The 23,166-nt window shown below is 40.8% G+C and overlaps 2 protein-coding genes across 4 annotated transcripts in view; one reads left to right on the top strand and one right to left on the bottom strand.

Moving 5' to 3' along the window:
- The window catches only part of RIC3 (RIC3 acetylcholine receptor chaperone), a 415,628-nt gene that overhangs the window by 122,516 nt on the left and 269,946 nt on the right, over positions 1-23,166 (top strand). The window lies entirely within an intron of this gene.
- The window catches only part of TUB (TUB bipartite transcription factor), a 163,466-nt gene that overhangs the window by 83,321 nt on the left and 56,979 nt on the right, over positions 1-23,166 (bottom strand). Inside the window, exon 1 of one of the 3 annotated variants that reach the window (XM_080404754.1) lies at positions 1-23,166. This exon is cut by the window's right edge and continues 9,036 nt beyond it. The exons of the other annotated variants lie outside the window; for them this stretch is intronic. The gene's annotated coding sequence lies outside the window, so the exon portion shown is untranslated. 3 annotated transcript variants of the gene reach the window in all.

The raw sequence follows: 23,166 nt of genomic DNA on the forward strand, positions 1-23,166 counted from the left end.
CTGATCTTGAACAAGTCACTTCACCCTTAGGTCTCTCTTTCCTCGTGCGATGTTTACAGTGTAAACATGCAAGGCAGTCAGTGTGATGCAGGACAGGCCCCAGATGTATTTGTCTGCTCTAGCAGTGCCATTATCTGGATGAGGAGCTCTGCCAAAAAAATAGAAAGCAAACATGGAAAAAAAAATCTAAATCAGTTTACACTAAGCTGAACTTGTAAGCCTCATAATTTAAGTAATTTAAAATCTAAGATTTTTAAGAAGGCCAGGTCACTTATGTGCCTATGAGCGCTCAGTCTTGAGGTACTAAACATACTGTTCCCCATCACAGGAACATTTCTTACTTAACCAGCCAGTCCTCATGGGCATGAGGAATTTCTCTCACTGCCTCATAATAAGCACCTTCAGCAGAGAAGTTTAAGAAAATAGAGCACAGAGATCTAATCCAAAGTTTTATGCCCTAAATGAGAGTCAGTTGAATCAATTTACAACAGACTGCACACTCTGAGTTGGAAGAATGAAACTTACTTTGTTAAACCAAAGGGCATACAGTGATTTTAATCATATTCCCCAACAACAGCCAGGCTGCTGATTGTTACATAGTTTACCAGCACTGGAAACACCAGAGTTCAGAGGTTATTCCAGAACATATCCAGTTGGAAGTGGCAACTCTATTAAAAAGCCTTGCAAAATTCCAGCAGCAGCTGCTGAGCACGTTGGGCTGAAGACAAGCTAGGGTTTAGGCTCCTTCCAAACTTCATTTCAGCAACATATATGCTAGTGAAAGATTAATGCATGCAATCCTCCATAGCAGTGTATATAAATTACAGGTTATGTGCTCAAAAGAATAGAGAAAACAAAGATGGAGATATAATTTCTACAGATTTGAAAATCTATTTTACTGACAACACTTCTGATAATCTATAACTTCACTAACTCATCTTAAAAGAATAATAATCCCCTCTTGTGCCATTATATAAAGGCACATGGAAGCTATATGGCTCCCCAATTCCTCACATTTCTCCAGAAGAAAGATTGGTACTTTAGCCTGATCTCTGCCATGAGTAAAAGCTGTCCTTAATGGTAGTAAAAGTGGAAAGTACAGAGGGAACAAAACCTTTCCTTTACAAAATGTTTCCTACCCCAAATGTCTTAGGGTACCTGAAGGAAGAGACCTGCCAGCCCTAACTAATGCGTGAGGAGCTGTATTGCCTGGACAGTTGGCTATCTTTGTGGTTTCACCTACTTCCCTCCTTATTGCAACATACCTGTCATTGGCTGAAACATTGGCAAAGATGTATCTGGAGATACAGAGGGGCAAGGGCTAGGTGAACTCTCACAAATTGTATTTGCATCATCAGATGATAATTCCATGTGGCTACTACTCAACCTCCATCACCCTGCATCCAGAGCTAATGCCACGTACTTTCGTGCAGTCCATTCTCATCTTGCATTTAAAACTGATGTTTTTCAACAAAGTATTTCCCCGTTATACATTCAAAGGGAAAGAGAAAGAGCAGACTGACTTTTGCACATGCAGAGATGTTCCAGGGCAAGATCATAATTTATTTATTGGTTTAAGTCTGAATAGCTTCATCTGAACTAATAACTCCTAAGTTCGTTCCGTGTGTGATTTACTCTGGCAGACAAATTGGTAAGTGCAAAGAGATGGATATAGCAGGCAAAATCTTTTCCATTTCAGTTCCAAAGGAATATAGCTGCTGCATGGTAGCAAAACATTTAATAAGAGAATAAAAGTTCAAAGCTAAACAATTGAAAACTTGGTTGGGTAAAATCAGTTCTTTTGCTAACCAACTCTTGTGAAGTGTTTTATGAAAAATACAGAGCCAGGCTCAGTTCCTGGATAAAACCTGTAATTATTTTATAAAGACATACAGTAATTGAGGATGATTCAGAGATAGCTGAAGAAATAGCAGCTGTATCAGTCTTCAGGGAAACAGTTCACAGAACTAAATTTTTAAAGACTCCTCAAGGGCAACTGCTAGCTATAGTCCATCTGTTCATAAAAATCAAAATGAGAAAAAAATCAATTATGATTTAAATTTAAATCAGATTTCAAGCCCAAGGCTTTTAAATTTCTTTGTCTAAGATTGCCGACACATAGGCTTTGGATTTAAGACCTGCGTGATCTGTTTGAAAGAATGGCTGGCAGGTCACACCAGTTCAGGTCTCTCTGTTAGGCCAAATTTGTGAATGTTACTGAATTTTCCTCCTTTTACTCCCAGTCAAAATTATATCCTAAACTTCAGTTTCCACAGCCCGGCCAGCATAGCAGCCCACAGCTCTCCAAGAAGGTAGTGTGCTGTTCTGGCTGTCTGCCAAGGCAAGATCCTGCCCTGTAGGGACACTGAGTGGTGGCTCTCTGACTGCATCTCTGTCCCTTTACATTTCAGAAGCAGAGTGCCCTGAAAATCAGGTTCCACATTCCTAGCTCAGATCTATGAACTGTAGGAAGAAATTGGATGAAAAGATAATGACAGAAGTGAAACTGAGGTCATATCAAGTATTTTTTAAATGAACAGATTGGTTCAACATATTAAGGCAGTGCACATAGATATTAGTTGGAAGCAGAACTCATAAAGACAAATTGATGGGTATTCTCACATGCAAGGGATGCAACTTGGGAATTAATAGAATTGAATTTGCTGTGGCAGCATAAACATCAAATTACATTTTTTGCTGGGAGAACTGCAATCCTAAGAGCTAATACCATAGCAAGACCTCTTCAGGGTTTTTAATTGCGTTGGCAATGTGAGGTCAGGGACTTGTTCTTTTGTGAGATCAACTTCATGTTATTAATCTGCAGAGAAAGATCTGCATTCAGATGGATTTATCAACATTGTCTATGTTATCTGAAAGATATACTACAAACCCTGTGGAAGTAGGGAAAATACTGTATGTAACGATAAAAACTGCAAATCAAACTCTGAATTTCCAAAGGGACTAGCAGAGCTTCACTGACTTGGAGTGAGCAATGAAGATTTACATCAGCTGAGCACTTGGTCCATTATTTCTGTAATACTATGTAAATCATCATAAAACATGACAGATGCAGTATTAATGATGAGCTGCTAAAACTTAACCAGGGTCTCCCTCAAACTTTGCTGCTTCAATCAGGGCTATATATGACACTTCTGGAATAAACTGCTTTTTCATTCCAAATCCATCAAATTTTATATTTTGCCTCTCCTTGAAGTGATGGATTTTTGGCTGGGATGAACTTTATAGTCATGTCTTTGCTGGTCCTGGGCTGGAGTTCACTTTCAGAGTACAGCCGCCTTCTGCTTCTGAGGATGCATGGAATTTGTGTGAGAGTCAGCTAATCTGATGGGCAAACAAGTTCTCTTTCACTAAGCCTGGAGGGTGAACAAGCTGACACTGGATAAGGATGAAGGGGAAATCCAGAATAATGAAGGAGGAAACTCCCAGAACCAGCTTTCTTACCCTTCACCCTCCAGGCAGGGAGAAGGGTGTACAGACAGCACAAGAAAGGTGCTTTCACACACTTCAGCAAACTGCAGCTCTGCCCACAGTACTGCTAAATAAAGGATGGACACCTATCAGTGCAGGAAGAAACACAGCACCTGCTTTTGCAAGGAGATGCTGTTTAAGCAGGCACCAGTCATCATAGGAAGTAAAAAAAGAAAATAATGCACTAAGTGCTTCTTAATGCTTTGCAGCAGAACTGCAGCATATCCCTCCCAACACAGCAGATGTCTCTCATTCTCCCACTGCTCTCCATGAAGTCAGACAAGGTATTTGGAGGGTGTGTGGTGAAACTGTCCTTTGGGGCAGACCTGCAGCTTTCCATGTGCTTATATGAAGGCATGTGAGGGAAGCAAGAGAATATTTAAGCTGCCCTCCAGCCTCTTGAAGAAGCAGCCCATCCCATCTCACTGCATTGCTTAGCCACAGCCTGTTCAAGACATTGGGCCTGCAGGTGGCTCAGTGTACTATCATGCAGAAGTGGTTACCTTTTTCAGAGAAGCTTGGGAGGCCCTGTGAAAATGGCACCTGCACTGAGGATCCCTTGCATCCAGAAATCATGCCACGCTTTTCCCATGCTGCAGCACTGGATTTAAAAAAATCATACGCTTCCCAAATAAATTGAGGCTATTTTGAACTGCCTCTTGGCTTTTAGCTTTAGGATTATGGTTTTCACATTTTCTCTACAACAGGGAGTGCTGGAACTATTTTCCCTGTAAATGCACAGGCTTAAGAGATCACAAGCACTGAGACTTTAGGCTGCACCTCACGAGAGTCTCAGCATGCTGCAAAAGCAAGCAGTAATGTTAAGCAGACATGTAAGAAGTTCAGCCGATTTCAGTGAAAGAGTTCAGTATGCAGCAGTGACTGTGCAAATGTCACTATGAAATAGTACACGATATAGCCATGTGTATGCAGCATTAGCATATTAATTCTGTTGCAGACAACAGTACTAATATGGTCTTGAGTCATTTACTGATCACTAAATGATTAACTTTTACCACAAATATACTTTTCATTAATCATTTTTTCCATGACAATTGAAAGTGCATCAGACCACAAACCATCAATACAACAGCTTTTTCCAGTACTTTGCATTTTCTTATGAGATGAACTAGATAAATTAACTAGTCTTTTCTCAGCTGAAGTATTCATCATTTGGGTGAATAATTGTCATTTATATCAGTAACGTTCTCCGTTCTAATAGTTTATGTGAAAAAGAAAATTGAAATTAAAAACATGGCACTCTTGAGCTGAAAGATGCTGACTCAACAGCACTTTTATAGATGAGAATTTCCCCAAAGAAATGGAGAAAAATAGGGGATAGGGAAGAAAAAAACTGCACATCATAAGGCCAAATCCTGGCCCACAATAAAGCTTTTCTAGGAAAATGTTGGTGATGAAGAGCTGATACAGGAACACCTTGCAATTCTAAGAATGACATTACTTCAGATTCACACCAATGCCAGCATCTGAGGGTGGTTTAGCATTCTGCCTCCAATACGAAGGCTAAGCCACCTATTCAGACCTAGTCACATGCAGCCCATTTGGTAAAAGGCTGCCTTTGCTGTCATCTCCAGCGTCTCCAAGATGTACAAAGCTACACCAAAGACTAAACAGCCCTGAAAGCTTCCTGCCACTTGTTGCAAGGTTTTAGGCTTTTGCTGCAATAGGCAAGCAGATCCTGTAGCAGCTATACCTATGCCTTCCCAAATTTACATGCTGTCTTTCTCCTCCAGCACAAAATGGAAATTTCACAAGTAACTCAGAGAAACGAAGCTTCTCCCACAAACTGTTTCCTTAGAGGACAGCAGCATTGCTAGAAATTGTTGCTAGTGTGACTTGACCTACAAAGAACCTAAATGGTTACAGATGGAGCAGACTTTGCATTTTCATTTTATTTCTCTTACAAATTTGTAAAAGAAATATTAATAGCACACTAATGGTAGCAATTACTATAATGAATGTAACAGCTGGTACCAGCAGCTGCGTATATGTTTCAGTTTTATACTTTCCATGTATGGCATGAGGTGGCTCTGAGCAGTTGCAATCACTGTCTCTCACTTTTCCTTTCTGAGGATCCTATTTTCAGCAAGTCAGTGCTTGTGGCAAAAAGTTGGAGAGCTACTTTTGTAAATATGTCACCTCTCAGGAGGTTACTCACAGCTCTAAGAAATAGGTAACATGTTCAAAGTATGATCAGTCTCTCAACCTACTCTGGTCCTCTTGATAAGTATGGTTTTGCAACCAAAGAGAGTATCTTTCAAGGTGCATCAAGCAGTTTGTTCCTCCTCTTCCTAGAAAGAAAATTGAGTGGAAAGGCTCCTGCAGTAGAACTATGAAGCAAGAAACAATTCTGCTCACTTGGAAACAATTACGAACAAAATGCATGTCTGAGCTCCCAGGCTTGACACCTGCCTGGCTCTGCCTCTGAAGAGACCTCATGAGAGTAAATGAAACAGAAATGAAGCACAGACACTAAGAAAGGGCAGAAAGGAAATAAGAAAATTGTTCTGGCCCATCTTCACTCAGATTAAAGCCAGAATTTTAATTGGGAGTGAACTAGGCTTCTGCTCTGCAGGACATGGGCATCTAGCAGCCATTAGACTGATAGGTTTTAGTCGACCCCATATGATTATGCCAGCCTTCCCAAAGGCAATTCACTTCAGGGCTTTACCTCCGAATTCCCAAACACTGCCAAATTTGTCATTCAGCCTTCCTGTTTTAAACTCAGAATTCAAGACTAGTCAAATGCTTTGCTGCATTCATATGCTTTTCATGCTAACACAGCCTAAGTGCTAAGGAGCCTGAGGCACTTCCAAGCTTCAGTAAAAGCATGCTGGAACTGAACTGAATGCAGGAAACAAAGGAAGCATGAAAGGCAGTGGGTACTTCTGGTATTCACTTTACATGGTGTAAAAACTTGAAAGGCTACTATACCTCTGCCTGTCGTCTGTTCACCTACTGAACATTCAAGGAAAATATTCATTGAATCAGAATTCTTTCCAGCCATATCTGATAAGAAATTTTGGATTCCTTTTGAACCAGGCCTCAGCCTGTTACCCAATCAATCAACTAAAATACTACAGAAGTACTTTGTTTCTCCTGAAGAGCTACATGTTCTAAAATTACCTCAAATCTTTCTCATAACAAAATGCTTCCAGAATTCACCAAATTCCCAAGCTTAAGTCCACATCTGTTACCACATTTGGAATCCCCCTCTTAGAAACTTGAGTCAAAGCCAACTTTCATGGCGCTGTCATCTAAACTAACAGTACTGGTTACCCCATGCTCTTATCTTTAAGATCTGTTCCAGCTTACACTGCCGTTATGAAATGTAATGACTGCATTTTTTAAAACCCTCTCTGTCAAATGCTTAGGGTGTGAACAAAACACAGGTTTTACATTTAAACTTTATGTGCATTCAGCAGGACATTATGCAGCAATCCTCTGTCAAAAGATGGAAAAGTGAGTGTAAGGCAGAGAGTGGAGAGAATATACCAAGGTCGTTGTTGAAGGGAAATTAATTTCCTAGAAGCAACAGAAGACCATATACAGGTTTTCCGTGCTAAAGTACAGCTTTAGGATCTTTACTGTTCTGACATTGCTAGAATGCAAATCTCAAAAGTACAAGGCTTAGAGAAAAACAAAGGCAAGTAGTGTATCTTTAAGGTCTGCAAAAAACAAAGGGACAACTTAAAGGCAATCTGTCAGTGTAATAGCAAAACAGGCACAGTTGCTGACTTCAGCGAGGAAGCAGACAGCTGCTGTTTGAACAAACTAGAAGCTCTGAAGAATTGCTGGCAGCTGTGTTAGAAGGACATTAAAATAATAAAATCCTGTGGTCACAAGGGCAAGCATTGCAGATACAGGTGAGTCATAGACTATTTCAGAACACAGGTTTTTGAACTTCACAGCTATAAGGGACACCTACAATGTGGCCTCACATGTGCCTCTGTGGCTAACACATGATCAAAGAGAGAGACATCCTCAGATGATGATTCAGCTGCCATAGTATCATTTTTAGGCACCTTTGTCTGGCTTGCTTAATCCTAAACAACTTCTCTCAATCAAAAGCAAAGCAGAAGTCCTATTTCTGCTCAAATCAGTGAGTGCCGCATTGGTGGGAATATAGCCATAGAAGGTCTTGGCTAAATGTCACCACTGCTATAAAGACTCTTGTTTAATTTTGTTTTCTTTAAAGATGTGGAAGAAAGACTGCGTTCTTACACAGATTCTAGAGTATCATCCAGAAATGTTGTGGTAGTGTGAACCCATTGCAAAATTGTGGTAAAAGCTGTACAACAACAGCAGGTATTCAGATAAGTCTTACATCCTTGAGAAAGTATGAAAAACAAGATCAATAAATGCACACTGAATAGTAACAGATAAAAAAATGCAGTTGACATTAAAAATTAACATAAGCTTCAAGATGATTCTGCATGGCCTTTTCTGGTGTCTTTTAAAAGTACCAGCCATAACACAAACACATCAGGGGCAACTGTCTCACTGCATTGTTATAGGATTTTGCTCTTCATTTAAAGCTGAAAAGGAGGTGGCTCACAGTCCAGATGACATGTCATCCTTTTTTTCCCTTCCATTATTTTTACTGCATTAACTGCACACCAGTGATGTCACAGCTTAGTGGAAAGGCACCATACTGTGCATCAGGACACCTGGATTCTTCTTTTGCCTCAGGCACTGGCTGACACTGACCTTCAGCAAGTTTCCAATCCTTATTTTGTTCATTCAGGACCAGGTTAGTCTCTGCCAGTATTAGTGCAGTGCCCAGCACTTTATGTAACCTAGCCTTTATGTAACACATTAAGACAAGCTGCAAATATGCAGGAGGAACAATACTACGTGCATAGCAAATGGAGAGGAATGCCCATACAAGTTCAGGGGGAAGAATTTGTGCCTCCTTCATAAGCTGCTTCTGCAGTTCAGCAACTCAGCCCCCCACAATGCTGTGCTTTGCATCCACAGCTAGGACAGGTAATCAATTCAATAGCTGTATTCTGGCCAAATTACAGTATTATCACTTCAGACCAAGTGGAAGAAGAGCTTGGTGGCAAAGATACAGTGTGGAAGGTCATGTTTAAAACCAGACTACTTCATCTTTCTTCAGGGCCTTATGAATTTACTTGTCACAATCCTAAAGAGCTAACACCACTTTCAGACAGGTTTATAGGGGTAGCACAACTTTCCACAGGCTAGAGAAGTAAGAATTACCGTGCATAATAATAACATAAAGAAAATCAAGTGCAACACTTATACACTTGGTCAAGATTGTAATTGCTGGGGTTTTTTAAATTCTATGTCCCAAACTGGAGACATAGCAAAAAAGCGGGGGTTGGGGTGGGTGGGTAGATGAGGGACTTGACAATGCCACAGACTTCAGCATGAACACTATTTTCGTAACTACACCCTGTTTTCAGATACTCCACATTTACTTATGTTCTGCTCAAGGTTCATTCCTACCCTGACTGATGTCCCAGCTAGTGAAAGCCTCTGATGAAGCTAGACCTCAAGGGGTTTCCCATGGTCTAAATACTAAAGCGTATTTTTTTAAATCTTGAGTTTTATTATATTCTGGCCTCTGAGACAGAGAAAGCAATGCATTAATTACAATGTATTTTTCAAAGCAATTACTATGATCAGGAGTATGTCACTGCATAAATCTACCACTGAGTGAACAGCAGATGGGAGGATACATTTCTTGTCCCTAAATGCAGTCATAGACCATACCTGTGGGACTGTCCATTTCACTCACTATCTAAAAAAAAAAATAATAATTATGGACTGTCACATACCTTTCAGAACCAGTAGCACTTGCTGTACTGTTGTCTTCATATAGCTGCCTGCTATAATATAAAATGCAGTTCAAAAGTATAGATCTTCCTTGCTTTTGTACAGTTGATTACTCCCAATGCCCTGCCACAGCTGCTGTTTTGTGTAACACAATCAAATTTTGCCATGTGGAAAGATACTGTCCCGGTGAACCAAAGAAAAAAATTAATGAACCAAAAAACCCTCACCCAAGAAAAAAACACAGGTTTCAGTCTTGATGTAAGAAACTGCTGTGTCATACATATCATCTGCCCTTAGTCTTCAGTATTCCTTACATGTATTTCTTCTTTATGTTATTGTCAAACAAATCCTTCAAAGAGAACCTTTCTGACCTTGTGATAAGCTGACCTTGGTTTGTTCTTTAATGTATTATTTTCCTGCTTGCACAGCCAATTTTTCCATTTTTTTTGGTCAATGAGTTCTCATATGCTTTCCTGTCAGTCCCACCACTTCTGCAGAAACCAGAAAGGCACAAACTAAAACCGAGCTTTAGTTTAATTTTAAATCATTAAAGCTGGATTTCAGGCAATTTTGTGAACATTACTAAAATGTATAAAGTGGCTCTCTGAGAAAAAACATGAGCATAAACCTCAAACAGCATGGTTTTCATTCATCTATTCAGTTAGTAGCAAAGCCTGTTGAACTTTTTGTGTAAAAGAAAAGGTCCCTAATATCATGACTAGTATTTTTAAACACAGTGCCTTGCTTCAAACTCTTAAGTAACAGCCTGAGTGTCAGATAATTTGTTGTAGGTCCTCTAGTGTGAAGACAATCTACATTTTTGAACATGTTTTCGCAAAGAACTTCCTTATTCCCGCAGTCAATATTTATCGGTGTTTAAGAAATAACTTCTAATGCCTGTGGCAATCCTGTCTGAGCTACACACAGTGATCCATGGGCTATACTGTCCCTCAGAAAGTACTCTCACATCTCTACACAAATATATACCAGTAAGTTTGCACCACCATTCAAGATAAAAACAACCTTGTACTACCTAGAATAGTAGTGCTAGCCACTAAAGGAAGTGCAGTTGCATGCTATTTTCAGCGTGTATTCCTTCTGGATATGGAGCTGGTTTAACCTTTGCTGACAGTCTTCTCAAAGGTGTCTGAATGTCTGAACTACTTATTTCCTTTTTCACTGGGGTGAAAACTATGTATGATGTCACATAGCTGAGAACAGGGTGGTTTTGGCAAGGTAGTAGGTTTTGGCAATAAGAGTCAAAAGACCTCGAGCATGTTTCACAGCAAGAGGTGCACAGCAATGTTTCTCACATACCCAACTTCACAAGGGACTGAGCTGAAAGCCCAGCTGATACTCTACCAAATCAGCCCTGGGGTCTTCATCCTGCAATATATCCAGTCCCACAAAATCACCACCAAAAGAAATCCATGTGTTGATTCTAAATTAACTTACTGATGCCTTAGTAACTAGTTATTTTTATAATGCAGCAGCCTAATGAATGCTCATAGTCAGCCTGAAGAAGCTGGAGAGAAGAAAAGCAGCAAAACCTCCATGAGCTGGAGCTCAAATGTCAAGGAGCACTTCTGCTTTTGGGATGCAGTTATCTGAGCTATGCAGGGCCTTTATTGCAGCCAGTATAGAGCAGTGCAGAAGACTGCAGGAGCACTGGTCTTGGAAATGAGAACATAACCCAAATTCTACCCTGTTATACAAGAAAAAATTTCACCAGGAAGCTCGCTGAAATCAATAAACTTTTGCCAGATTTACACAGCGGTAACACAGATTAAAAATTTGGCCTCCTGTAGTACATGCTTTCAGCAACAAGCAGATGAATAGTGTCATACACAAATATCTGACTTGTTAAAATGAAGTTCAGCAATGCAGGTATGTGATTTTGGTATTTAAGTATTACAGAACCGGGGTAACTATTGCATTCAAAATGGCTTAGTACCCTGGTGCTTCCCAGTAATGACTCAGTACGGTGCAGAGATCCTTTGCAAGGTAGTAAGCTCCTGCAACTAGATAACCGCCAAATCACTGGAGCAAAATACACCTTTTCCTACACATAGTGGTAATGGCTGTAATTGATGCATTACCATAAGAATTTTCTTTTCTCCTTACATTTTTAAGCAGGTTATTGTTAAATACTATGGACAGTACAATATTATGCCAAGACTAGAGGGGATGATTGGTGTGGATTTTTTAAAATATCAATTTAATTTAAGCAAGAAATCTAACTTGCATGGACTATTATTTTAGTACTTTTCTAGAAATACATAGATTTTCTGCCATGGATTGTGTGGTCAAAATCCAAATGCAAGAATATCTTTCCCTGAATATCTTTGTTTTAATTATGTTCCAATGACTTAATATTTATGCATTTAGAAAGTAACTACTGGGGCATTTTAAAAGGTTCCTGTGAATGGCAAGCTGACAAGTGCTTGCATATCATTCTAAGTAAAACTGCTTCACATTGTTCTGCTGACTATAACAACTATAATTATGCTTTTGTTCAAAATGCTCAACATGTTTCAAGGAAGAATACAAAATCTTCCCTTAGTGTTCTAATGAGTTTGCTTTCCACTGAAGAGCAAATCCTTAAGTAGTAGAACATGTAAATTAACAGTATGCCAAGAGCTGCCCTAAATAAGTATCACCCTGTCATTTGCAGTTAATTTGACTCAGCCTGACAATGCTGAGCTATTAGGCTTCTTAGGTGCTGAGCTTACAGAGGGGAAGGTAGCAGTGTGACAAGCTGTTGATTGTGCTTAGACAAACAGTTGTCTGTCATACTTGCCAGGCCTTTGCTTGGTTTTGTCAGTATGCTCATTATAGGCTATGGAGAAGAAAGATAAACCTGGGTATTTAGTCAAACTATTGGCCATTCCTTTATTCAAAAGTTGGATTTGAAGATAGTCACAATGTTCTGAAAACTATTCAGTATTTTGAAATTACTCAGCAGCTTACAGTGAGTACATACCTGAAACCAATGGAAATATTACTGCTTACTTCACAGAGCCAAGAATTTTATTCCTGGTCTGTTAATTTCCTGTGAAAAACTCATTAGAAGTTTCTGCTGCTTGCATTAGCATTAGAAAAACACTTAATTATTTTTACTTAAAAACAGTCACTTCATCTAAATCAAGCATAGGCACACAGATTTTATGGACTAAATAACATTTTCAGAAATAAATGAGTTCACAGCCATGCTTTTAGATCAATTTGACATAGAATAAAATTCTCATGTGAACACAAAATAAGATGTAGCAGTCTTTCTGGTGTCACAACAGCCTGTTCAGGCCATGAATGTGAGCCCCAGTGGAAATTAATTTTTGAGAAATACTCCATTACTTACACTAACAATTAGACTTCTACAGTTCTAAGTTAGTGAAATTTCAAAGAAACTTTATGGAGATGGGGGCCAATAGATGTTTTGAAATACACCTTTACCTTAAAGAATTCAATATGTACTGCACCCATATTTCAAATTATGTGCATAGTCCTAGTCCTCCCATTTCCAAAATGAGACAGCAAGACAGAAAAGATATGGAAAGGCAAAAAAACCCCACCCCATCCCAATCAGGAATTCTTTTATGGAGTGCTGGGAGACCTTGTGCAGCTGGCTGTGCCTCCTTTTCCTGACAGTGAGATGTCTGGATGCTTCGCCCCATGCTGGTCACAGGGGGCTGCGCCACTTGCAGGGAGTCAGGTTGGGGAGCCGGGGGGGTGGGGGTTGTCAGTGAGGACCCCCGACCCTTCTAGAACACTGCTGCCACCATCCTGTCCAGGGGAGCCAAGGCACACAAGGGGAGGCAGAGGGCAGACCCTGTGCCCAAGGGTGGTGAAACACTGGCACAGGTTTCCCAGAAAGGCTGTAGATGCCCCATCCCTGGAAACATTCAAGGTCAGGTTGGAGGAGGCTCTAAGCAACCTGTCGTAGCTGAAGATGTCCCTGCATATTGCAGAAAGGTTGGACTAGATGACCTTTAAATGTCCCTTCCAACACAAACCATTCCATGATTCTATGAAAAGTATAGAATGTTCCCTAAGGAAAAGATCCATAAGCCCTGGCTTCTATAGCATAGAAAAAAGAGAGCTGAAGCTGGAAGAGGAACAAGGTTTACTAGCTGTGATTGCTGTGGAGATGATGAGTGGGGAAGTATGTATTTTCTCTCCTTGGCATTAGAAGCTGCTAACTGGTGGCATTGCTTGCCTTGGTATACTATGACTGCTAAAAGCTTAAACATGTTCAAAAAACTGGTGGGAGAGATGGAAGGAACATCCACTGTGTGCCACAAAGCTGCTGCTTCTGGTTCAGAAGCGCCTAAAGGGCAAATCACTGGAGGCTGGGAGAGCACTACAGCATATGTGATCAGTACAGTGTACGTAAGCAGTACAGCACGTGCCTTCCGCAGTCTTGTTTCCTACTCATCAGCTGTGGGCTCTGCTGGCAACAGAGTCAGGGACTCGGTGCATCCCGAGGCAGACCCTGCACAGCCTCCTTGTGACCATTTCCCACTAGTCACTCAGGTGAAGTGATGTAATTTGAAATTCCTGAAGGACCTCAAAGCATGTTATTGACCATGAGTCAAACTCTCACCAACTTTGCAAAGCAAATATTTCATTCCCAGGCACATCCAATCTTCCCCCTTGGACATGCCCTGTGAGCAGCAGGCAGATACACACTCAGCAACCAGCATGTTCACTGTGCTGCAAGAAAAGATTGGTTTTTTCCATTGCTCCAACGATGCTCACTTACCCTCCAAAGAGCCACACCAAATTATGTTTCCTCCTCACAATAAAAGAAAAATGTTTTAATTGAAAAGCACTAGAATTTGTTTCTGATCTCAGTCTCTGAAAATCTGATTAAGAAAAAAAAAAAAAAAGACTTTAATATTTATCATTAAGACTTCACTTGCCCTGGAAAATAGTGAAAGATAACTGTGAGAATTAAATATATTTAAGGGCAGTTTCATGCCCTTAACTTTTCAGAATGAGACATAGTGAAGCAAAGTTGAGAATTTCTCCTACCTCACTGTAATTTGTAACAAACAGACAGAAAAAATCCAAACCCCACCCAAAACAAAAACCCAAACGCTTTCACTTTTTCTCCCAAGCCAAAAAAACCCCGTTATGATTTCATATTTCATAAGTGGGTCAACTTAATTACGGGACTGAATCACTACAAATGTATTTTGTATATAATGTCTTCAGCATTGTTCGTAGTGTATTAATCTTTGAATAATTTTTTAGAAATATATCAGCATATATTTCTCCTTTGCATGCACCTTGATGTTTTTCATTTGCCTGTACAAAGATTCCACTTTTAAAACTTGTCTAATTTTAATTTATTAATTTATATTTTCTACTTTTACCACACTAAGCAATCCAGATCAGTAGTTTAGAGACTAGCAAGCTTTCAAAAATACCCGGTTTCATTACTTTCTGTGCTCCCCATTTATCACTGCCAGACTGCGAAGAGGAATAGGAGCAAAAGAAAAAGTACATTGCACAGAACATTTAAGGATCACTTGCAGGTTTTGTTTCCTCCTTCGAAACTCTACTGCAGCTATAAAAAGTGAATAATCAACTGGCCTGATTACCTTCTAGAGCTATAGTATTCTAATTAGTAAATCAAAATGATACATGCATGATAAAAATAATATATGCGACAAGATCGATGTTACAGAAGGGTGCCATGCAAAAACTGTCCCTCCAGACAAAAACTGAAATAAAAATACTTTCTCTGTTCCCAGCAACACTTAGTCTAATTTCCTTGCAGGTCAAGGTAGCCTAATTAGCTCTAAATAAGGAACACCCAGAAGAGTTTGTTCTATCATACATTTTTAAAAGCCTTTAAACATGTGATTCACTCAACTGAACTCTGCAGTTTGAAATTCAGACTAATTTGATGACCACGATACTGCCCCTTTCCCTCAGATGGAAAGGCATACCAGCTTTTGCAACACTCCATCTCCTGGATGAGGTTTCTTTTTAAATCTGTCTTGGTTTAAGCCCAGTGAATACTTCTGTGGCATGTTTTAATTGTACATCCTTCACATGCTTTCAGCACAGCCCTTTGCCTGATGAAGCACAATCAGGTGGCACAGCAGAAAAAAACCCCATGCTGAATGCCAAATAGATGAAAACATTTCTGATGCCTGAATGAAATCAACACAGTACTTCAAATCTTGATGCTTCTGGAAAAGCAGCGAAAAGGAACTCCCTTGCATTAGAAGCCCAATCTCCGTGCTACACAACTGCTGCACAGGGCTCTGCTTTCTCTAGCAAAGGCACCACCTTATCAGGAATATTCAGAGGTTCTGTAGCAAGCAAGCAACAAAACCTCAGCCTACATTTCTGAGTGGTCTCCAACAAGGTGTCTACACAGCTGGCAGTAGCGGCCTTTGCAGTCATGACTGCAGACGGCAGGGCAGCTAGTTAAGGGCACAGTTTTAGACACAAAGATGAGCCGTGGTGTTCTCCGTTTGCCAAGGACAACTGCAGAATTCAGATATATGGTATTTCAGGCAGTGTTGATGCACAAAATAATATACTAAAGAAAACAATCATATTAGTTTCCATATGCTGGTGTCTGTGAATAAAAAAAAAAGCACCAGACTGATAAAACTATTTCACATTTATGAAATATATCTAGAAGCATGATCCAAGAGCCAATAAACCAGTGGTAGATGAATTGATAACTTCCAGCTCAGGCACCATCATGCAAACAAGCAAATGCTATATTTTAGTACTTGTGAAATGCTGACATGCATGCATAAATCAGGAATCACTTTGCCAAGCTGTTCTCATGCTCTTTCAGTGTAAAATGGCAAGATCCTCATCTAGATAATCTTACAGTAAGCATCACTGGCCACAGATAGTACTGATTTTTTTCATAAACATACAATATTTTGACAAACCTGGATATTAATCAAAGTATGGCTTTTAAGTCCAAAGGCTTAGCTTATTTTAGAAATAGCATGCTAAAAGAAAGAAAACAACATGAGGCATCTTGAAAAACCAGACAGGCTTTTGTAAGTGATTTTTGCTTTCATTCCTACATAGTGCTACTGGCTATTACTGGTTTGTAACGATGACTATTTCCGATTTGTGTCTCATCAGAAACCTTCTGGGGTTTTCCTCACATACTTTCTTTTAAACATTTATCCACAGGTTAAGTAATTAATTTTTTTTCAGGATGCTAATTTTCCCAATTTACAACAGTGAAAATAGTTGTCTACATCCTTTTGTTAGAATTCAGTTGATACTGATCTGTAATTTTGGATATTCTTTAAGATAAACTAAGTGCTATAACTCTCTGCAGTTACAGTTTTAGGCAGGAGGATTATAATGTGTCTGTTCAAACAGTTACATGCAAGAATGAAACTCAAAAATAAAAGCTAAGAATAGCCAATTAGTACATATTTCATACTTCTTTTTCTGTAATCTATAGGAAGAAAAAAATCAAATCAGAAAGAATAACTTCCACTCTAAATTCCTATTGTTGTCCTACCTTCCAAACAGCTAGAGACTACATTATCAGACATTGCTTAAAGTTGTATAAATGAAGTAAAAAAACAACTATTTTTTTCTGATCTGCAATGCAGCACCGTTTTATGTTATATTCCTGGATGAAGAGAATTACAGAAATTACATAGCTTGGGTTTTCTCAGGTACACTGTATTAGAATGTCCCAGTATTTCAGTACTGGCAGCCTACACAGTTTATGACCTGGCATACAAGAATTCAGCTATTTCACTAACTGCTTTTAACCACATTGCATTCTAACTCAGCCCAATAAAATCTCTCCGAATTTTCTTCATTGTTAGAATGGACTAAGGGAACTCTTAATATGGCCCTACTCAAATTGGCTGCCCTGTTATTTACAGTGTTAAACATGTTTAGATTTTCATCATCTGTCACGTTATCCATCACCGTAGCATCTATGCCTAGACTAGTGTTTACAGCTGGTTTCTACTCACATACGTAATAACTGACCTTGGGGCAAAACTCTGTGGCGTGTCCAGACAGAGAATTTGCCACTGTCTTAGATAAAACAAGTTTATTTGCGATTAGTTAATGGGCACTGACAGAACTATGAGTGGTATATTAGGTAAGTTAATTTAAGTAAGATGTGAGAAAACACCTTAGCAGCACACTGAAAGTGCTGGTGGCCTTGGTGCCATCCAAAACCCCAGATGCTGTGGGGACAGCCTGACCCCACCAGAGCTTTGCCTTCTCCACCACCTCTGGCCACCTAGTCTCAGGTAGCCAGTGTGCATGGTGCTAAGGGAACCTCTGAGGTCTAGCCATGTACACTGGCTACCCGAGACTGTACTGAGAAGTGGGCTGGCCAGGGAGCGTGGCAGCACCACGTCCCATGGCACGTGGAGGGAGTGGAGCAGAGGCGGAGGCTGGACACCAAGGCTTAATGCAAGCAGTCACATGTTCACACCCCTGGGCCACCCATTCTGCCTCCTCAGCACCATCCCCTTGGTACCAGCACAACTGCTTGCTATGGTAAATACCAAATAGCTAGGTTAAACACAAATACAGGCAGCAGGAGCAGAAATTTAAATGAGAAATTTCCAATAGAAGATATAAAAGAAGAACCTACAGTATGGTATTTCATAGGAAGCTAATGCATTTACCTCATCTCTAATAAAAACGTTCCCACCTGGTGTATTTATAGTTAAGATTCCTTTGGGATTACTTAGTTAAGGTCATGTTTGAGAAAATGCTAAAAGCTCTCACCAAAACCAATGAAAAGTATTTATAGAAAACAATTTTTAATATGCTTGAAAAGATAGACACAGCTTTGGAGAGATGCACAGAAACTGGATGGGTATAGATCTTTTGAACCTGAACAAGATTGAATAAACAGTTTGATCTGTATTTTCTCACTTTTAAAGTGTTTTCAAGCCATTGATAACAAAAATAAATAACCAAGAGAATCATCAATTTCCACTGTTTTCAAGTTTATGCAAAATGGGTAACAGATTCAGTAACACAATTTGAACAGAAATAGGACTCTATAAATTTCATCTGATTCTCTTCCTTTCTCTTTCCTGGTCATATTATGTTTCCCATTAACTTTAATCACCACATTTGAACTGACATTAGCCAAATCATCTTCTTCACTGATACTTCTTAACCATGCTCAACTCTATCCTTCTGACTTGCTTATCTCCCTGGCACTGTTCTTCCAGTTCCAGACTGTCTGTAGAGAGCTTCCGCCTTCCTTCTCACATACTGCTTTCTGAATGAACACATAAGCTCTTTATTCCCATGATACACCTTCCCTTTTTCTAGCCTGGCGGAATCCCTTTTCACACCCTCCTCTCACACCCTCCTCTTTTACAGAAAGGGATCCTTCTGTCTGTGACAACCTTCCTGTTTTACATACCCTCACTGGCTCCACCCCATCTGAAGCTTCATATGAATTTGTTTTAACCCCTAATCATAGATTGTTCATTCTGAAATTAGAAAACCAGATTAGGACATTTAAAACATTCTTTCAGTACTCATCTGAAAGATGTCATTATTAAATTAAGTTGTATGTTTAGCACTTGGAGTAGCCAGCAAGTTGCTTAAACAGGAGTAAATTAAAGATCTCGAAAGAAGTCTGTCCTTCCTCCAAAATCCAAATTAAAAACTTATTTATATTGAAAAACATTATTTAAGTGCTTTTAGATCAACATGAGGGAACTAAAACACACAGCTTCTCCAAAAGCTGATTAGCATTTTACTTCCAGGCCAACTGGAAAGGGAAATCAGAGGAAGGCTGTGTGACCAACCTTCAGAAGTATTTAAATCATAGAATCATTTAGGTTGAAAAGATCTTTGAAATCATCAGGTCCAACCGTTAATCCAGGACTGCCAAATCCATCACTAAACCATGTCCCCAAGCACCACATCTACGTGGTTTTCAAACACCTCCAGGGACAGTGATTCCGCCACCTCCCTGGGCAGCTTGTTCCAATGCTTAACCACCCTTACAGTGAAGAATTTTTTCCCCATCCAATCTAAACCTCTCCTGGTGTCACTTGAGGCCATTCTCTCTTGTCCAGTCACTTGTTATCTGGGAGAAGAGACCTGCCCCCACCTGCCTACAACCTCCTTTCAAGTAGCTGTAGAGAGCAATAACGCCCCTCCTGAGTGTTGTCCTCTCCAGGCTAAAAAACCCCAAACAAACAGTTCCCTCAGCCACTCCTCATAAGACTTGTGCTCCAGACCCTTCCTCAGCCTTGTTGCCCATCTCTGGACATGCTCCAGCACCTCTATGTCCTTCTTGAAGTGGGGGCCCAAAAACTGAACACCATATTTGAGACCTCACTCATGTAGAGAGCAGGAGGACAATCACTTCCCCAGCCCTGCTGGCCACACTGTTTCATATACAAGCCAGGATGCTGTTGGACTTCCCGGCCACCTGGGCACACTGCTGGCTCATGGTCAGCTGGCCATCAACCAGCACGTCCAGGTCCTTTTCTGCCAGGCAGCTTTCCAGTTGCTCTGCCCTAAGCCTATAGGATTGTGTGGGGTTGTTGTGACCCAAGTGCAGAACCCGGCACTTCTCCTGGTTGAACCTCATACATACCTCACCCCATCAGTCCAGATCCCTCTGCAGAGCCTCCTGTCCTCCAGCAGATCAATGCTCCCCTCCAGCTCAGTGTTCTCTGCAAACTTACTGTGGGTGCACTCAATCCCCTCATCCAGATCGTCAATAAAGATATTAAACAGGACTGGACCCAACACTGAGCCCTGGGGAACACCACTTGTGACTGGCTGCCAGCTGGTTGTAACTCCATTTGCTACCACTCTTTGGGTTTGGCTGTCCAGCCAGCTTTTAACCCAGTGAAGAGTACATCCGTCCAAGCCATGAGCAGTCAGTTTCTCCAGGAGATGCTGTGGGAAATGGTGTCAAAGGCTTTTACTAGGGTCCAGGTAGACAACATCCAGAGCCTTTCCCTCATCCACTAGATGGGTCATCTTGTCATAAGAGATCAGGTTTGTCAGGCAGGACCTGCCTTTCCTAAACCCATGCTGGCTGGGCCTGACCCCCTGGTTGTCCTGCACGTGCTGTGTGTTGGTACTCGAGATGATCTGCTCCGTAACCTTCCCCAGCACCAAAGTCAGGCTGACAGGCCTGTAGTTCCCTGGATCCTCCTTCCTGCCCTTCTCGCCAATGGACATCACATTTGCTAACCTGCAAGCTTATTTTATCAAGTGGGACCAAACATCAGGCTTCAGGTTTATTTGTAACAGCTATTTATCCATAGCTATACATTAATTGCACCTGAGTTATGAATAGGAGGCTGTTTCCCCCTATATCATGGTTTTTGGCATACCAAAATGGCTTGGTCCCTTTGGATACATGGTGCAGGACAATGAGATGAGAGACTTACTTCTTCACTTGCCTTCCCAAGAAGTCAAGGCCCACCACTGTATAGCCCACTACATTCTTCTGTGGATTGTCGTTTGGCTCTGGCTTGAGGACTAAAAGTTTGCTAGTATAACATTTTAGGATGGCCCTGGATGCCTGCTAACACATATCCTCTCTCAGCACACACCAGCTCCTTTCTGAGGATGCTATAGAAATGTTAAAAACCATAATCACGGACCTTATCACTGCGGCAGCCACGATAGTCCCATCTTCATCTAGCCTAAAAGAGGGTAGGAAAGCCACTGCCACCAGTCCAGTGGCATTACAACCTTTCCCTGCACCAGCCTCCTCCCTCCTTTGCTCCTGTTTTTTATAACAGCCAGCATTTTCTACATATTGCCACTTCAGACCCCTTTAACAGTCCTAGACAACTAACCACTCCCCAAGCATCAGCCTTCTACCTGACAGGTTCTTACTTACCTAACATCAACACCCACAATCAACTTTCTGTTTCTTACTCAGACAGTTCATTAAAAGGTACACTCAATAACCTGACATAAAGTATTTGCTGTATCTTTAAAGATATCCTCAGATGGTGAGAGTGCCGCATCCTATTCCCCAAGTTAAAACTAAGTATGCTTTGCTAGCAGAGTTAACTAATTTTTTTTTTTAATGATTTAGTCAAAAGTAAAACATTTTCAAAGCATCTAAAACCAGACAAGACATATAAAAGGATTCAGGACATTTGAAGGATGTTGCATTGTTTAGGTAGCAGATTCAAGGGGTGGATAATTGAGTTTCCATTGCAGAAAAGCTGTCATCACACTTTTCCTTGAAACAAATAGTATTTGATTGACAGTTTGCTAACAGACCTATTACTACAAAAGTAGCAGCTAATTCAGAGTACGCTGTTTTCACATTCTGGCCGTAACTCAGCTGTGCCAGCTACAACTGAGCCAGCTCTCTACTGGAGATAAAATGGTCAGGGAGTTTTGGGGTGGGTTTGTTTTGTTTGGTTTTTTTTTGTTGTTGTTGCTAGGGGGGGTGCTTTCTGTGGGGGGTTTTTTGTGTTCTTTTTTTTGTTGGGTTCCCCCCGCCCCAAGAAGACAGTTCAAGACACAGGCTTTGAATTACAAACAGCTGATAATTGCTCTCTGGCTACAGCGCAGTCTGGTAATTCACCCTTAGTTTAAAATCTGCAGCTATGAGTAAGAGACTGGGCTTATTATGGGTTGAAATAGTTCAACACTCATCACACCGTAAGCTGACCACACATTTGGAGGTAGCGCTGCATGAACCACAGAACACCCCCACTGATCCCACATATTGGTTAGCCCCAAACCAGCCTACCCATCTCTTCAGTCCAGCTGGACCATCATCTTGGTAATGAACCTCTAGGCAATCCAGTCTGTATTTTCTGGCCAGTCTCTGTGTCCCCTGCTGGTCTGGCTGGAACAGGTTTTCAGAGATAAAAGCAATTATTTTTTCATCCAGCAGAATTTATTCTACAGGAGCAGCTCTTGCCTTTTGTGTATGCATGTTCTTCATATCTGTGGGGCATGGGGAAAATGCCCTGTTCTCAGAGGAATACAGCTGAATCTCTTTATCCCTCTTCCAGTCTGGAGGCCTAATGGGTGACTAGAAGAAAGGCAGAGCCCTGAAGGAAAAACAAAGCTTATAGCTTTGCCATAGCTGGAGAAACCTTTCCCGTTAGAAGCAATCAGACATCGTCATACACGTGGGTCACTGAACTAGCAGGCTGCAAAAAAGGAAAACAGAAGTAAGCCTTGTGTCTCCTAAGAGTCATAGGAGAGATGGTGGTGGCAGGGGCTGATGATGATGCCCCCATGGACAGGAGTGAGAACTGCAGAATTACTTGGCAGTTGCAATACTGATTACAGAGAAAGGCAAAAAGAACTCTTTTCAAAGTTTTCATGTCAACAAACTGGGAACAACAACAAAAAAATTTAGACCTGTCTGTTTTTTCCCGATTCATCTGCAAAATTTCCTTAGTCGCAAATCATAGGCAAGCTCAGTAGGATTCCAGGGTACTTAGGCACCTGAGTTGCCACAACAGTATTGGTCCTGTACCACAGGGTCCTCCAGACTTAAACACTGTTGCTCATCAGGACAAATGAGTCCAGGCAGCAAAGCAGTGAGTATTACTATTTTGTATGCTCACATCTAAGTTAGCTCTTTTGGTGGTCCATGGGAGTCTCAGCAGTTTATCGTATGGACATACCCTCAGCGTAGTGTTGCCTCTCCCTTGCCCTGTGGAAGGGAGCCTTCAGTCTCAGGGGTTGTAGTAGCAGGAACTGGGTCTTCCATGTGAGCAGGAGACAAAAAGCTGCTTGAGGGGGTGATGGGGAGTAATTTCCTAGAGCCTTTGGAGCCACCTTATAGGCCTCCTTAGTAAGCACACAACACCCTTGACAGTCGCCGGAACACAAAGCAATGCATGC

This window comes from Falco punctatus (assembly GCF_963210335.1).
Source record: "Falco punctatus genome assembly, chromosome: 10".
Classification (NCBI taxonomy): domain Eukaryota; kingdom Metazoa; phylum Chordata; class Aves; order Falconiformes; family Falconidae; genus Falco; species Falco punctatus.